Source organism: Colobus angolensis, unplaced genomic scaffold (genome assembly GCF_000951035.1).
Source record: "Colobus angolensis palliatus isolate OR3802 unplaced genomic scaffold, Cang.pa_1.0 Scaffold137, whole genome shotgun sequence".
Classification (NCBI taxonomy): Eukaryota; Metazoa; Chordata; class Mammalia; order Primates; family Cercopithecidae; genus Colobus; species Colobus angolensis.
This window is the reverse complement of record NW_012114455.1, coordinates 8572495-8589538: the sequence shown is the minus strand read 5'-3', so window position 1 is coordinate 8589538 and position 17044 is coordinate 8572495. Positions and strand designations below refer to the sequence as shown.

Sequence of the window (17044 nt, the reverse complement as noted above, 5' to 3'; positions counted from 1 at the left end):
GCTTTTATCCCTTATCTGTTGATCAATTGATCTATCACTCTATCAATCAATCTATTTTCCAACCTGCCTATCTATCTGGTATTGTCAGATCTATGTAAATGTATTACCTGTATATTGTTTAGGTTTCTTTTTTTTAATTTAGAAGAGAACATTATGCTGTTTGTACTCTTTTGTATTTGTAACTGCATTTGCTAACTGTAATCCTATGAGTTGCCTGTAGATGCATTTCATCCATTTTGATTGCTGTACATTATTCCATTGAGGGCACATACTGATAAATTTCTTCATTCCTCTATTCTTCTGTCTGTGGGAATTTGGGAGAATTATGCAAGAGTTCTCTTAATAGAAAATATGGCACCAATACTAAGACAGGAGATGTGGGTTGGAGAAGAGAGGGAGGGCTTGAGACTTAGATAAACTGGCTATGACCAAGGTTCAAAATATCTGGCCTGAGAAATATTTGTGTTCAGTGTTCAGATTAAAACTATGTACTTCTTTCTCTCTCCTGCTGGGCCACATGTTGTTCTCATGCAAATGCAAGCTTCCAGCTTGTCTCCCCAGGACAGAGCAGAGCCTGTACCTCACCGTCACAGGACATTGAATGCATCACTGAATGAAGGCAAAGGACTGTCTCCTGCACGGACATACAGTCTGGGCCACAGCCTCTGGACTCTGTTGACAGATGGCTAGTGATACTTGAGTGAGCTGTGAGGCCTTTAGTGCTGCCCCTGCCCTTCCTTCATGGGGAAGGAGCCTGTAGTGGAAACATCATCTCGAGATAGAGAAGCAGCAGGCACAGAATATCTTGCAGCCATAGGAGAGAATAACAATTTTTTTCTTCAATCCTCATAGGTTCTTAGTTGAAACAGATCCCTATAACAGAAGACAGACTAACAAGAAAAAAAACCCAGCAGCTTAACAACATGTGTATTTCATATACACATGAGAGCCACTTAGGGAATGAGCAGTTGTCCAAGAGGTGGCTTTTGAATTCCAGCTTATATAACATCTTCAAGAACACTTAATTTCTAGAGAAGTGACAAGATAATGGAAAAGGACTTTGATTCTCTAGGGGCAACAATCTGTGGGCAGGTAAATAACTGGCAGGTAAAGGCCAGTTAGTAAAGCTTGTTCATGTAGATTCCTCTGGTATCATCTCCAGTAGATAAGAATGTAAAGTTGTCTTGAGTGGTTAACCTTCATTCTTCCTAGTGGTGGTAGTGGGAGGAGGAGCAGGGTTCCTTTTGTCTTTGTAAATCTATGCCCTACTTTTAGGCAAATAGAGGGAGGGCACAGAGCTGTCCTGCATCTCCTTCCTCTTAATTGTCTTCAGCTCAACAATTCTTCATATTCTGAGGTGGCAAATTTTGGTCTCTTACCCAGCCTAATAGGTGAGAATTGGAATTGATTATAGCACTGTGCTTCTCTGACGCTAGCTCTAGACCAATTCATCACCTGCAGCAGGTACAAATAAATCCCACCTTGAGGATCCAGTGGGATACAGGGCTCTCCTTCACTTTCTGTCCTAAGTAATGCAGAAGAACCTGACTATACACTGTTGAGTGTGGTGTTACGAGGCAGTAGAATGAGTGGTGCTTTTGACCATCTCCCTAAATATACATTACAAACCAGAGTGGTAGTAGAGAGGTTTCTAATGCTTAATTTTTATTAAAAGTTATCCTTACATTTAATTTTTTCTGTCAAGTGGACCATTATGCTTACGATGAGTAATTATCTTTATCATCCTTAAATACTTCATCTTCAAAGAAAATGTTTAAATAAACCTTTGTAAGAATACTTAAATATGATATGCGGTACTGAGTTTCATTTAATAAAATTTGGCCGTATGGTAGGGCTGGCATAAATTGGATATGTGCATCGTTCGAACTAGTCTTTCTGAATTCATTGCGTTATTTTAAACATTTCATTTTCGAAATATTGTACACCAACCAAAAAGTGACGTAGGTTATAAAAAAGAAAATGTTCTTGTGTTTTTTAATCCAAGAGAGGTTTTACCTGGAAAAAATGAACTGCCTTTTTCTCTGTAAAGCAGAGCCCCCATGGTGCTGCGAAATTCAGAGCGCTTCACCAGGAGAAATGATCTTAGTATGAGTTCTACCACTACATGATCAAGTGACCAAGAATCAGTTACATAACCTCTCCTTGTTTTCTTGTTGCAGAATGAGGGGATAGATTAAATAACTCTGGTGCCAAGTCCCGTGAGAAGTGCCAGACAAGTTTAGACGTGCAAAGTCCTTTGGGAAGGGAGCCACTGAAAGTCTGAGCAGAATGCTGGAAATATCCAGGATGCTGTGGGAAAGTCCAAGTACAGGCCGATTTTTTTTTTTTTTTTTTTTTTTTTTTTTTGAGACAGAGTTTCGCTCTTGTTGCCTAGGCTGGAGTGCAATGGCATGATCTCAACTCACCGCAACCTCCACCTTCCTGGTTCAAGTGATTCTCTTGCCTCAGCCTCCTGAGTAGCTGGGATTACAGGCATGTGCCACCACGCCTGGCTAATTTTGTATTTTTGGTAGAGATGAGGTTTCTCCATGTCAGGCTGCTCTTGAACTTCCGACTTCAGGTGATCCACCCGCCTTGGCCTCCCAAAGTGCTGGGATTACAGGTGTGAGCCACTGTGCCTGGCCAAGACTGAGTTTTTTTTAGCATTAGAAAATATCTCAATTTACTTTTGCTTTTAATCTAATCTAAACTATGAGTTGAGTTTCTGTCATGTGCAACACCATTATTAAAGAAAATAAACTTCTTTGCGGAAGGTGTGTTGAGTTGTTTTACAGTTGATGTGAATTAACAGAGAGATTCACATTCCCCCTCTTTGTTTTCCAAGTGCTTCCAAACCAAATCTTCTAGAGTTCTGTAGTTTGCACTCGAAAAGCCAACAGGAGGTTGAATTCCTTGCTAAGGACCTTGGATAAGCACAAATAATAATTTTCTTTGTCTATGCCAGGATTTTCCAACCTTGACACTACTGACATTTTGGTCCAGATGATTCTTTGTTGAGGAAGGCTGTCCTGTGTATTATGGGATGTTTAACATCATCCCTAACCTCAAACCCCTAAATGTCGATAAAATAAAACCTTGCCCCCTCCGCAAGTTGTGACAACAAAATATATCTTCAGGCATTGCCTAATGTCCCCTGTTGAGCAAAATTGTCCTCAGTAGAGAACCATTTCTTTAGACCAAGAGTCAGCAAACGATAGCTCGTGATCCAAACACAGCCAGCCATTTGTTTTGTAAATAAGGCTATAATAGAATACAGCTATATTTATTTGTTTACGAACTGTCTGTCTGTGGCTGCTTTTGACCTACATTGTCATGGCAGTACTAGCAATCATGCCAAGAACACATTAATCTTCTAGTATACTTAGTCAACTTTTCTAGAGCCTTTCAATGCATGCTATTTTATTTGACTTTTCAACCATTTTACGAAACATGCAGAAGAGGTCATGTTAGCCCCATTTGCAGATAAGCACACTGGGCTAGGTGTGGTTAAATGACTTGCTGACTTCCATCAGAGCTTGGACTGTAGCCAGTGGCTCCTGACTGCCTGTCTTCCTGCTTCACCCCATAATCTTGGATGTTGAAGCGACTGTAAAGATAATTGACTCTAGCTTCTTAACAAATACAAGGATCACTATTAAAACAATATACCTGGGGAAAAAAAGAGAAATCACTATTCATTCAGTTTTTAAATAACTTTAATTTTAGAAAGTTTTTCCTTAAATTGAGTGTAGTCCTGCCTTCTGGAGTTTTGTAGCATGTCAACTTTGGGTAAAATCATGGAATCTCGGAAACCTCAAAGGTCATTGACTCCAACTGTCTATGCAATACATGAATCTACACCAGAGGGTTCCCCATGGGTGTTATTCAAGGTTGCAGCCTCAGCACCTGCAGTAACCAGGGATCATGGGGCTCACTTCTCTCACACTGGCGCTCACTATTTTGCATAGCTGTGACTAAGAATTTCTTCTTCTGTGGAAGTTGAAGAAAGTCCTCTGTATCTGCTGCTCCCAAACATCATGCTACCACTTAGACTCCATAGAAAGAACCTGATCCCATGTGCTTGATGCAAATTTTTCAGCTCTGCTTGATTCAGCCATAGACAAGGTCTCTGTTGAATATTCTTGTCTCCATGTTTACCCTGCCAGATTCTTATTTTCTTAAATAACACAGTTTTAAGAACTCTTGCAGGGCTTGCTTGTACTGCTCTGAACACAACTTGCAACAGTTTACCTACATCTTTCTAAAAAAATTCCAGATACTGTACTACCAGTTATGTTTCCTAAGTTTGGGTTAACTTTGTTTCAAGCTGTTTGATTATGTGAACTTATTACAAACTTACACACAACTAAATTCCCTGTTGATTGTTACAAATGCTGGAGTTAAACTTCATGTTCCTCATCTTCTATTTTACAGTTATTTCAGGATTTGGTGGCTTGGCTTTTTATTTTTCTCCCTTGAATATCAACTTGGCAAGACCAGCTCATAATTCTAGCTTCTTGAGATATTTTTGCATCCTGCTTTTAATCTTCCAATTTATTTACTGTTTCACTTGGCTTCATATCATCCCTACATTTTGATAATTATGCTTTTTATATCTTTATTCAACACATTGATAGAAATATTAAAAGGGATAAGGCTAAAGATAGAATCTTAAAGTTATCACTTCCTTCCATGTCACCACTAATTCATTAATCAAAAACTGTTGGTCACAGTTATTAAGTTAATTACAGATTCACTCCATAAAGCTACGATCCAGACTGTAGTTCTTTATTGTGTTACAAGAATACTTTAATAATGCTTTAAATTATTTGAAGACTCTTCCACCTCTTACAAGTGTTCTCACTTCCAAGCTGCCTCCTCTTGCATTTAGGATTTGCACATTCATTTGTTCACCCATTTATTCACAAATTATCCATTTATCAAATAATGACAAACACTTTCTGTGTAGCAAACATTCTGCTAGATGCTGGAATGACAAAGCTCTGATCCCTGCCAACCCTCTTGTAGACTGCCACAGCAAGAGCAGAAAGAAGGGCGGGAGCTGGGACAGAGGTGTGAGCAAACTGCTCCCCGAGAAGCCAACTCCTCAGTGGAGAGCTGGGCTCACTATGGAGGAGACTTCCAAGCTGTTCCTTGAAGAGTGGACAGGACAGTGGGGATTCAAAATGCAAAGGCATCACAAGAAGAGCTCGGCTGTGGGAAACTCTTTGGTTGTGTTGCTGGATATGTAAAGGGACTAGGAGGAGTTGAAACTTTCAAGGGTTCCTCAAATAACTAAATTTCTGACCTCTTACCATTCTGGGCATTCTCCTCCGAATGCTTTCTAATGGTATCTAGAACTGAAGACAGTAGACATCCCAGGGGTCCCCAACCTCTGGGCTGTGGACCAGTACCAGTCCATGCCTTGTTAGGAACTGGGTCGCACAGCGGGAGGTGAGTGGCCAGCAGTGAGCATTACTGCCTGAGCCCCACTTCCCATCAGAGGCGGCATTAGATTCTCATAGGAGCACAAACCCTACTGTGAATTACGCATGTGGGGGATCTAGGCTGTGCTCCTTATGAGAATCTAACTAATGCCTGATGATCTGAGGTGGTACGATTTCATTCCCCACACCCACCCCATTCATAGCAAAGTTGTCTTCCATGAAACCAGTACCTCATGCCAGAAAGACTGGGGACTGCTGCTTTATACTGTCCAACTTGTACAGTATAGAGTGGACTAATGCGTCACTTGGTCTGAATACTATATGGCTACTGAATTAAATTGCCTGGGTTCTTTGAACTTTCGATCAATCTTGTATCAGTACAGTTGATTTTCGGAACCAAAGTGCCAGACTTCCTTAATATGTTCCTGGAAATATCAACTCATTGTTATATTTGAACAGACTGTGAACATCTTTTTTATTCTAGATTCTATTGTTTTGTTACCTTAGCCAACTCTTCAAATATGTACCATTGCATTTTAACAAGCAAGTATTTATGTCCATTTTCTTGCAACATTTGAAGTTCTCTGAGATCAGGGACTGTATCTATATATGGTAGAGACAATGTATATATGTTTCTTGAAAGGATAAAGGGTGAATAAATCCAATCTAAATCATTGTTCTCTGTTAAATAGAATTTAAGAATGCATTCAATCCCACTAAACCTCTCCATACATGTAGACTTACGTAATCCGGAAGAGCAAGTATGTTTAAGTAATCAAAACTTTTGAAACCGATGTCAAATAGAGATTAATCCATGTCAATTCATGTCCATGCTAATTTCCTCAGTAATGTAGAAAATTGCTCAGTCTTCTTGCTGTGACTCCTTAATTGGGTGTGTTTACGTGCAGATCATTCATATGACCAGATGTATTAGGTTGGGTTCCACGAAAATTGACTCTGACATGGAGACTTTTGTGCAGAATGTGCATCAGGGAGTACTGTCAGGAAGAACACCTATGAACAGGAAGGGGATCAGAACTTGCTGAAAGGAATGGTGGACATTGCTGCAGTCATATCAGCAGCCTCAGTCAGTCCTGTGGAGATTCTGGTGCAGTAATGACCTTCAAAGTTGCCACCAAACAAAGGGAGGATGACAGATCTTTCCACTGCCATATAGCCGTAGTCCTGGAAGTAGGCTGTCCCTGTAAAGTGGAGTGACCTCGAATGAGGCAGCTTTTGTCCACTGAGGGCAGTTCCCAGAGAGAGGCTCAGCTGGGAGCCTTCCACAGCTAATATTCCTGGCAGCTGGAGAAATATGTGCTCCTTTCCCAAAGGGGAATCTGGGAACCGCATCATGGCATCCACCACATCAGAGAAAAAAAAAATCAGAAAGGGACCTCCTGAGCACAATCTTGGCTGTCTTCTGAAACTGTGCTCTGATTTTGAAGGAATACATTCCTTTCACATCTCTTTCGCATTTTCATTTTAGTTGTTTACCAGACAGTAGTGAGGCACCTCAATCGATTGTCAGCTCTCTATGATTCACCCACTTTCTTGCTCCACTATGTCACAAGTGGCTAACCCTGTGTAGGGTCTGAGCTTAATTCCGTAGCCAATGGAATGACCCAAGGATTCTTGGTCACTGATGCTATTTTAAAGACGTCTTTCTGCCCAAGAGGCTTGGAAAACTGAAGACCCACAGTAGAAGGTGAAAACCTTGGAGAATCTGAGAGCTTCCAATGCAAGTAGCTTAACTACAAGATCCCAACGATGAGACAGCTCTATTGACACAGCATCTGCAGTGCACTTGAAGCCTATGCAGACGTGTGCCTGTCCTCATGGAATTCTTGGCATGTCTGTGAATGTATAAAACATAAATGCACAATGGACCTGAAATATAGGACAATAGATCCCAGAAAACCGTAAACCATTTTCCCCACCATCTTTTGTTCTAAAATTACCATCCGTGTATCAACTGCCAAGAGCTGAGTGATCCGGCCTCTGGAAGACATGCTATATGTGCTAACTATTCAAAGTGTCTATGCCTGCATCTTTGCACCAGTCTGTGTGGGCCTGGGTCTGCTTCCATCAGACATTGAACTTTTTCTGGCCTAATTTCTTCATCTCTTTGTGTGCCTATTATTTCAATAAAAGACTGAAAGAGAATAAAAGCGCAAAATAAAAATGAGCATGTGCATCCCAGCTCCTACAAGCAATTCTAGAGTTTTACCTCTGAAGGCTCAAACACATTTGAATGCTCAGTTCCCCACCCTGCCTTCCAAAGGAACAGAGATTCTGTCTAAGGACAGGTTCATTAACAAATTAATAGAATAATCAGCAGGGCTTTGTGTGTATTTTGGAGATAAAAAACTGGTAACAGCATTCTTTGACTCTTTAATGGGGCGATAAGCACCAAGTATCTGCTCTGTGGCTGAGCTAATCACACAGATAAGGGAGGTTAAATCAATCCAGAGTTCTGCTGAGGTCATTTATAGATGGAGCTGTATCCTGCAGCAGCATAAATAGCTCAGTTATTTTGAATATAGCCATGAATTGCTACAATAAATGGAGGGTGGGGGCAACAAACTCTAAAATAGATTGTACTGTGCTGTGTGGGACCAAGTCCCCAAGGCCACAATCTGTGGGCAGGTACCTGTAGGGCTGCCCGATAAGTTTGGGGAATGTAATGCTTTCGGGGATGTCTCCTCTTAAACTGGTTTGACATCTGGTCTCAAAGTCTGGAAAGAAAAGGACTTTTCTTCTCATGCCTTTCCCCTCTCCTGTTTTAAATTAAGTGAATGTGATTGCTTTAGAGGGTGAAGGATTAACAGTTCAGGTATTTTGCAGACAATTATTAGACAGGCCCCCTGCTTATGCCACAAGCACTACACCAGCCCAGGTGGCCCCATGGCAGGTATATGCATGAGCCTACTGCATTCTGACATAATCTTCCTGGCCAGCACTTCATGCCAAGTTACCCTGGGGTCACTGCTCCTGCTAGGGTGGAAGGCAGGACCTGCAGTGTGCATGGGGCAGGTGTTGTCAGGCCAGTGTCTAGGCGTTCACACCTCACAGTGCAGAAAGGTGCTGGAACAATTCTAGCAGAAAAAGTGGAAGTGGCAGACATGTGGGACCAGGGAAGGGCACTGACCACCTTCCAGATGGTGTGAGTTTCACATAGTTCTGGCCAGTGGGGCATAGTTCAGCCAGCAACTTTTGACTTTCAACACACCCTATAGCAAAACTTGTGCCAAGTTTCCGAGTTATTAGTTACAATTGGGTAACTGGAAAACAAGTTATGATAAAACTTTCTTTCTTGATCCTTTAAAGTAAAGAACTCACTTATCAGAGGCCTCAGTCAGAAGCCTCAGGTCTTCCAGTTGTCATGGGACTTTAGTTCAGTTAAAGATGGGTTTCTTTGTCCCACAGCCAAGAAAATTCAGGCTGGCATACAATTTGAATGGTGAGTAAGATAAGGGTTTTATTGGGTGAAAAGTAAGAAAAGGCAATTGACTTGGCTGTCAATTGCCAGGTGATAGACAGGATTCCAACTGCCTCTGAAGAGACAGCGGAACCATTAATAAAACATCAACACCGCAGGAACCCAAAGAACCCACAAAATAAAATAAAAATTAAATAAGTCAGAGCTACAGCAGAATCACACCTGTTTTCCTCTGGTAACCTCTAAGGAGACAGTTACGTCCCCAGGGGCACTGGCAATGGAAAGTGGCTCTCAGGCAAGGCAGACGGAGGAGGCCTCAGAGGAAACAGGGACCCTCTCTCTCACTAGGCCAGAGTCCCTGCTAGAGTGCTTCCCACCAGCAGCTCGAATCCCAGTTTCCACACAGGAAGAGGAGGGGCCAGGCTCCTCCCTACTACAGACGGCGCGGACTTCCCAAGTCTCCCCCTCAGTAGGCAGGCTGGTTGGAGCTTCTCCAGGGATCTCCTCCCACCTGGCCGTCTCACATGACCCCATGCCAGAAACCCAGGTCTCACTGTTCTGAGCACACTCCATTCCCAGTCGGTCTTAGGATGGCTCTCCCTGCAAAGGCCACAGTTCACTCTCAGAAGGAAAAGAGAAGGGCAAGGAAAAGAGACATCCTCCCTTTTAGAACTTGTCCTGGAAGCTGCACACATCCATGAGCCTAAATTTAGTCTGAGGGCCACAGCTAACCCAAAGGGTGCTTGGAAATTCCAGGATTCTACAATTAAGGGCAAATTAAAAATAGATCCTAGGCAGCAAACAGTAGCCCCTTTCCCCATCTCCTAATTGAAGGAGTTCATAAAATAATGTGATTCAATTTTTAAAAAGAAAGAAAAGCTTTTAAAAAAGATAGAATTCACAGTAAAGATAAGAAAAATCTGGATTAGATGCATTTAATACATTGATAAGTATCCATACATAATAGTTTTTTTTTTTCTTAGATGGCTGAGCCATCAGAAAGGGTGGTGTGAAGGTTAAGAACACATCTATAGTCCCTAAGGAAAGGGTTATATTAAAATATTTTTCAAAAATATGTCTTATCTATGGAAATGCAGAGGAGATAAGCTGCACTCACCCTACCAAATATGAGCTGCCCTACCTCCCCACAGGGAAAAACTAGTACCCAAAAGCTGTGGAGTAGCAGTGGTAGAAAAGGAGAACACGGGTGTTAGGACAAAAAAGCATTAATGTAGACAGATCTCAGAAATGGCATTGGCAGTATGTGTCTGCATCACATTGACTGTCATGTTACTTCCAAGCAATGTGGGGGACGGATCTAGCCATTCATTCATTCATTCTGGCTATCGATTCATGCGTGCACTTGTTCCACAATCAATCTTTTAAAATCGTCTCTCCCCAGGAGCTGTGGTTGGCAGTGGGGATATAGTTGAAAACCGGGGCTAGAGAGATTGGGTGGAGAGTCAGAGGTGCGGCAGCAGGCAGAGATTTCATTCTAAGTTTGGATTTCATTCTAAACTTAGTGGGAAGCCACGAAGGAGTCCAAGCAAGGGTGCGGCATTCATGAAAGCTTCTCAGGCTTTCACGGCTGCCACCAATGCTGAGAAAGGAAGGACGGGAGGAGTAAGAGTGCAGGAGTCCAGGTGGGAAGGACCATGATGTCGACTAGCTCGGTGCAGTGGAGGGAAAGGGTGGGCATTGGAGAAGTCCACAATAGCTAGTGAGGGGTAGAGTGGACCTTGACATCACGGCTCATTGATTTCTGTCTGAGGGATAGTGTTTGAACCAACTCCCATAGACGGAGAGGGGCAGGTTAGACAGAGTGCAGTTGAAGGAAGGCAGTGTGACTTCTCTTCTGAGCCCGCATCCATCCACGCATCTGGTGTGGACCTTGTCAGTAGACAGCTAAAGTCAGCTAGCACCAAGGCAAGCCCTGAAGCAGAGTAAGGGCATGGTCCCTGACCAGCTGGCCTCCCGAGCAGCTGTTAGCAGTGGGGGCAGCAACTGGATCAGAGGAGAGCAGACCCTTCATGTGGAGCAGCGGGTGGGCATTGGCAGACAGTATCAGAATGGCTAGGAGGCGCATGGTCAAGGCAGACCTCGGTCACCTGCAGAGGGCATCTTCAGACTGGCCCCTGTGTCCCCTCCACGAAGCACACCTCAGCCTCCACGTTCTGCCTTGCTAGGACTTGGCTGTCAATTGCCAGATGATAGACAGGATTCCAACTGCCTCTGAAGAGACAGCGGAACCATTAATAAAACATCAACACCGCAGGAACCCAAAGAACCCACAAAACAAAATAAAAATTAAATAAGTCAGAGCTACAGCAGAATCACTCCTGTTTTCCTCTGGCAACCTCTAAGGAGACAGTTACGTCCCCAGGGGCACTGGCAATGGAAAGTGGCTCTCAGGCAAGGCAGATGGGGGAGGCCTCAGAGGAGACGGCAGAGGAGCGAGACCCCTCTCTGGGCTGCCTGCTCCGGCTTTTGAGATGCGTGGGTGTCCAACTTCCTTCCAAGCTGGAACACAGCTGCCAGCCCCTGCTCTTTGCCTCTTTGCCTCCTCCTTCCCAGCTGGCATTTGTGCCTGACTCCAGCGCGGTGAGAGACGTGTGCTGCTTCCTTGGGTGCAGGGACTTCTCGAGGGATCTGCTGCCCACGGGACAGTGTGCTGGATGCTGCCAGCCTGTGTAACCAAACGGCCCCCTGGGATTGGGGGGGATTCTGACAACTGTCAAAAGGGGTCGGTGACCCACGGTGGATGGCAACGCTCTGCATTATTCATTTATCCGCTGTTTGGAGAAATTGTGTGTTGGGCCCAGCACAAAGAGCACTCCGGGTAATCCACTGCTCAGAATTCAGTCTATTCCGTGGCCTCCAGGAAGTCAGATATTCGAGAAGTAGGGACTTTAATTCATTACTAGAAGCAATAGAATGCCAGGTATTTTGTTTGTTTGTTTTTTTAGTATGTCCCACAAAACAATAGAATACTGTGGTCATCTGAAAAGTACTCCCCAGCCAATATCCAACTCCTAATTCCTGGAACCTGCGAATGTTTATAACAAAAAAAAGGTCTTCACAGATTGATTAAATGAAGGAAATTGAAATGAGGAGATCATCCTGGATTATCTGAGTGGTCCCTAAATACAGTCACTTGTTACTTACAAGAGGGAGTCCAAGAGAGATTTTACAGCACAGATGAAGACAGCAGAGAGAGATTTGAAGGTGCTGATTTGGAAGGCTGGAGAGATGTGGCCACAAGTGAAAGGGGTGGGGCAGCCAGCAGGAGCTGGAAGAGGCAAAGAAAGGCTTCCCTGGAGCCTTAGGAAGGAGTAGGAAGGCACTTGATATGGGCTCAGTGATGCTGAATTCAGACTCCAAACTGTGAGAGAATAAATTCCTATTGCTTTCAGCCACCACATTTGTGGAAATTTGTTAGAGCAGCCACAGGAAGCTCATACAATGCCATTGATGACATTATCTCAATTTAAATAAAAATTCACGTAATGAATTAAATCTTCAAGTTTTCCTTTTCAATATCTGGCATATGCTACTGTTTACAGATGAATGAAGAAATTGGATTTAAGATTTTATGATATATTAGAAAAGTCACTGTGACTTTTAGCTTGCATTTCCCCTCTCCCCCCCCCGCCCACCACTGATATGAAAAAGAGAAGAACTACAATTCATGGGGTTGTTCTAAAGTTCAAATGAGGTCAAGCGGTGCTAAGGTCTCCAAACTGCCCAGCACTGTGCAAAGTTGAGTAAAAGTTCCTATCGGATTGGTCAACTGATGAAACAACCTATGACCAATCTCTCCTCTCTTTCCCCCTCCCTCCCTCTCTCTTTGTCCTTCTTCTCTTTCCTCCTTCTCTTCTACTTCTCCTTCCCTCCTCTGTTTCTCCTCATACACATTCCCACCCACACATGTATTATCTATAGAAAAAAATTCCACTTAAAGGTGAAGAATAGCCTTATAATTATGTCTTATATTTCAGTACCATTTTAGAGCTTACTGAGAACTTTTATGTCCATCATTGTATTTATTAATCCTCATTCTACCCCTGTGGGTACACAGAACTAACATCCTCCTCCTCATCTGATCGATAAAGAAAGCAAGAACTCCCTCGGTAGAAAGTGTTAAGAGGCTTACTCAGGGTGACATGGATGTAAGAGGTGAGACAGGATTCAAACACAGATCTTTACGACTACACAGATGCAGAAGTGAAAAGGCATTCTCGCCTGTCTAATCAGCAAGGAATGAGCAAGGTGCTTTCCATCTATACAGACCTGGAATGAAAGTCTAGTCTTGCACCTCAGCAGCTCTGAAAAGCTGACTGGTGACCTGACCCTGTGGAACCTTCCTTAGCCATCAAAGTTTGTGGGGCTGAGTGAACATTCAAAGGAATAAGTTAAGTGAAAGTGCCTAGATCCATTCCTGGCCCCAAGAATTCTTCTTTCAAAAGCAAAGGGCTTTTGTTTTTATATTATTTTTATTTTTAACTCCTGTCTAGATCTCAAGAGAGTCAATTCCAGTCTAACCATCTGACCTATTTATTGTATCACTTTCAAACCACTTGTGTTTGTTTTCTCTCTTTCTGTTTGTCAAAAGTTAAGTTACAATTCCAGCCACTTGTCACTTAAAAGATGACAGTTATTACTCATAGCTACAAAGGCACTTATTGCAATAGCAGCTCTGTATTGAAGCAACAGCACTCACTATAAATACGCTTGCCAGATCATGAGGATTTTGTCAAGCACATCCCTCTTAGCCATTGCTGCACAATTACCATGGGTGCACCTAGAGTTCCGCTGAGAGAGAGGGGTCAATACTTGAGTGATCTGAGGTTGAGGCAATCTATAGGTCTTTGGGTTTTCATTCCAGTTCCTTCACTGGTCTCCACTTTGAAGTACACTGGGAAGGCTGGTGCTCCAGATGGCCTTCCCCACTTATTCTTCATTGCTCCCACTGAATATGTGACATGATCACTCTTCCACTTTCCAAGTGGTAAGAAAACAGTCAGTTATTGGCTGGGCTTTGGCTAGCAAGAAAGGCTTGGCCTGGACTGTGGCTCTGGTTCTGTTACAACCAATGGCCATGGTGCTAGGGAAAGACCAATGCTTAAGTCACCCATGGTAGCGTCCAGGTGAAAAACATAGCCTTCTTCATCATTTGCTGAGATTTCTTCTATCACTTTAGCTTAAAAACCAGAGAGCAGTTCTCTTGTTCTAAAGGTTCACTCTTAGGAAGGAAGCGGCCATGCATTGGTGTGTCTGTGTGTGCACACGTGCAAATGTGTGGACCTGTGCATGTAGGCATGTGGGTAGTAAACATTTCAAATAGGGACTCCAACCCTGTTGAACATAGTAATTAGTTATCTTTATTATTTCTTTTTAAAGACCCCTGTCCAACCAAGTGTCAGTCAGTTTGTATTGTTATTAAGGAATACCTGAGACTGGGTAAATTGAAAAGAGGTGTAATTAACTCACGGTTCTGCAGACTGTACAGGAAGCATGGTGCCCACATCTGCCATCTTCTAGTGAGCCTTCAGGGAGATGTTACTCATGGCAGAAGGCAAAGGGGAAGCAGTGTATCACATGGCAAGAGAGAGCAAGAAAGGAGGCAGGAGAGGTGCCATACTGTGTTAAACAATTGGATCTTACATGAAGCCATACAGCAAGGACTCACTCATTACTGTGAGGATGGCACCAGATCATTCATGAAGGACCCGCCCCCATGAGCCAGACATCTCCCACCAGGACCCACCTCCAACATTGGGGATTACCTTTACATGAAATTTGGAAGGGACAAACCATATTAAGCCAATCTATCATTATTTTTTCCCAGGAACATCTTTTTTCTCTCTCTAATTGTGGTCATTGGCCTATTGTTTAAATGAAAAGAGATTGTGGTTTCTATGCCTCTCTTATTACTTCTCTCTTCCATTGTAGATCTCTGCATACTTCCTGGAGGATTTTGTCAGTGTGAGAAAGGATAAACCCAGCTGCAATTATACATTAAGGATTTCCTCCAGTAGAGACCTTGCTAGGTGACATTGTTGAACACGGCATACTGCCTGCTAAGTACTTGGCTCGGTCAAGGGTATTGTATGGCACATTTGTAACTACAGGTTAATACTTAGAAGTTCTAACATACTTTCAGGACGAGTGTGGTGGCTCACGCCTGTAATCCCAGCACTTTGAGAGGCCGAGGCAGGCTGAATGCTTGAGGACAGTAGTTCGAGGTCAGCCTGGCCAACATGGCAAAACCCATCTCTATTAAAAACACAAAAACTGGTTGGGTGTGGTGGTGCGCGCCTGTAATCCCAGCTACTCGGGAGGCTGAGGCAGGAGAATTGCTTGAACCAGGGAGGTGGAAGTTGTACCGAACTGAGAGGCTGAGGCAGGAGAATTGTTTGAACCTGGGAGGCAGAGGTTGCAGTGAGCCGAGATCATGTCACCACACTCCAACCTGGCCAACAGAGTGAGACTGTGTCTCAAAACAAAAAAACAAAAACAAAAACAAAAATGAAGTTCTAAGATACCCTCCTTTCTTGTCAGCTTCGTTTTTTATAGATTTGGCTCAGTGGTTTGTCTACACAGGAAAGACGGGTTTCCAGGCTGAGTGCAGGCAGGCTTCCTGAAACAAGTTGCCTTTGAGGTGGATGCGTTTTGGGTAGAGGTTGGGATACTTTGGAAGAAGGTGGGAGAAACTTCCACTTCCTGCCCTGAGATAGACCCCTGTTGCCTTTCCACAGTGTTGCCAACGGAACCACCTGAAGTTCTACTTTTTGCTGTCTGGTAGCTCTTTCTTTTGGAGAGACTCAAGCTGTGTACAGCCTGGCTGGCAGCCTCCTTGGCGCCTGAGTTCCTGACATTTCTGATGGCCGCCTCTGGCTGCACCACACAGGCATGCTCATGGCAGCACGCAGAGCTGCAAGAAAAACCTAAATTTAAATGTTAAAAAGCTTTTGTTCATTACCGGTGGCATTTCCCCCCCCCCATTTGTCACTTGGAGCGGAGCTGTGACTCTTTTAATATCAAACAAATAATAAGCTCCCTCTAAAGTGATTTTTCTGACAAGGAGCTCAATATATTAAACTTTATCTATATTTTAATAGCCAATTTCACACCAAACTGCCTTCTTAATAATGTATTTACCACCTGGGGATATTATTCCAACCCATCTGGAAAGAATTGGAAATTAACTGTCCCTAAACCGAGTCTGTGTGTGCTTTACACTTGCTGTAGGAAACAGAAGTGTCATTGCTAGGGAGGGGGCTGGGGCAAGAGGGGGTCTCACCACCTGGGGAGGGTGAGATCTGGAAGAGAAATGATAGTAGGTTTAGAGACACGAATTCCTTCTTTAGATAGGGCAGGACTACTGGGAGCAGGCACTGTTCCCATAGCATTTTAAAGAAGTATAGGACTTTCTTTGCTAGCAACCTGCAGCTAGTTGACCTCACACTTTTCCTATCATCTGACCTTTTCTTTCCTCATCTGTGGAGAGAGAGAATTTGGCTAGATGACGTCAGAGCTTTTTTGTATATATACTTAGGGTTTGTCTTGGTGTGTCTGGGTTGTTACAACAAAATACCATAAACTGGGTGGCTTACAACAGAAATTTATTCCTCATACTTCTGGAGGCCGGAAACCCACTCTCCAAGCATCAACAGATCGGGCATCTGGCAATGGCCTACTTCCTGGTTCATAGATGGCGTTTTGTTACTGTTCTCACATGGCAGATGAGGTGAGGTGTCTCATTTGGGCCGTTTTAATAAGGTCACGTATCCCATTCATGAGGGCTCCATCCTCATGACCTAATCACCTCCCAAGAGCCCCCACCTTCTAACATCATCACCTTGGGGGTCGAGATTCCCACATATAAAATTTGGAGGGTCACAAACATTCAGATCATAGAAGGGTTCTCTCTGGAAAATACCTTTTTTGTGCCTAACCACCATGTGATGGTGTTGGGGATTGTTTTTTCACCTTTTTGGTTATGAACATCTATGAAAACTGACAAAGATGGGAGACCCTAAAGAAATTAATTGAAGAAAATAAGACACCTTTAGAGTAGACAGAAAAACTCACAGGGGTGGGGTTTGGAGCATGAATAGGCCCACGGTAGCCATGCTAACAAGTAAACACAGGC

General features: G+C 43.3%; 1 protein-coding gene across 1 annotated transcript in view; it reads left to right on the top strand.

Moving 5' to 3' along the window:
- OPCML (opioid binding protein/cell adhesion molecule-like) overlaps nucleotides 1-17044 on the top strand; it is a 1158639-nt gene that overhangs the window by 542370 nt on the left and 599225 nt on the right. The window lies entirely within an intron of this gene.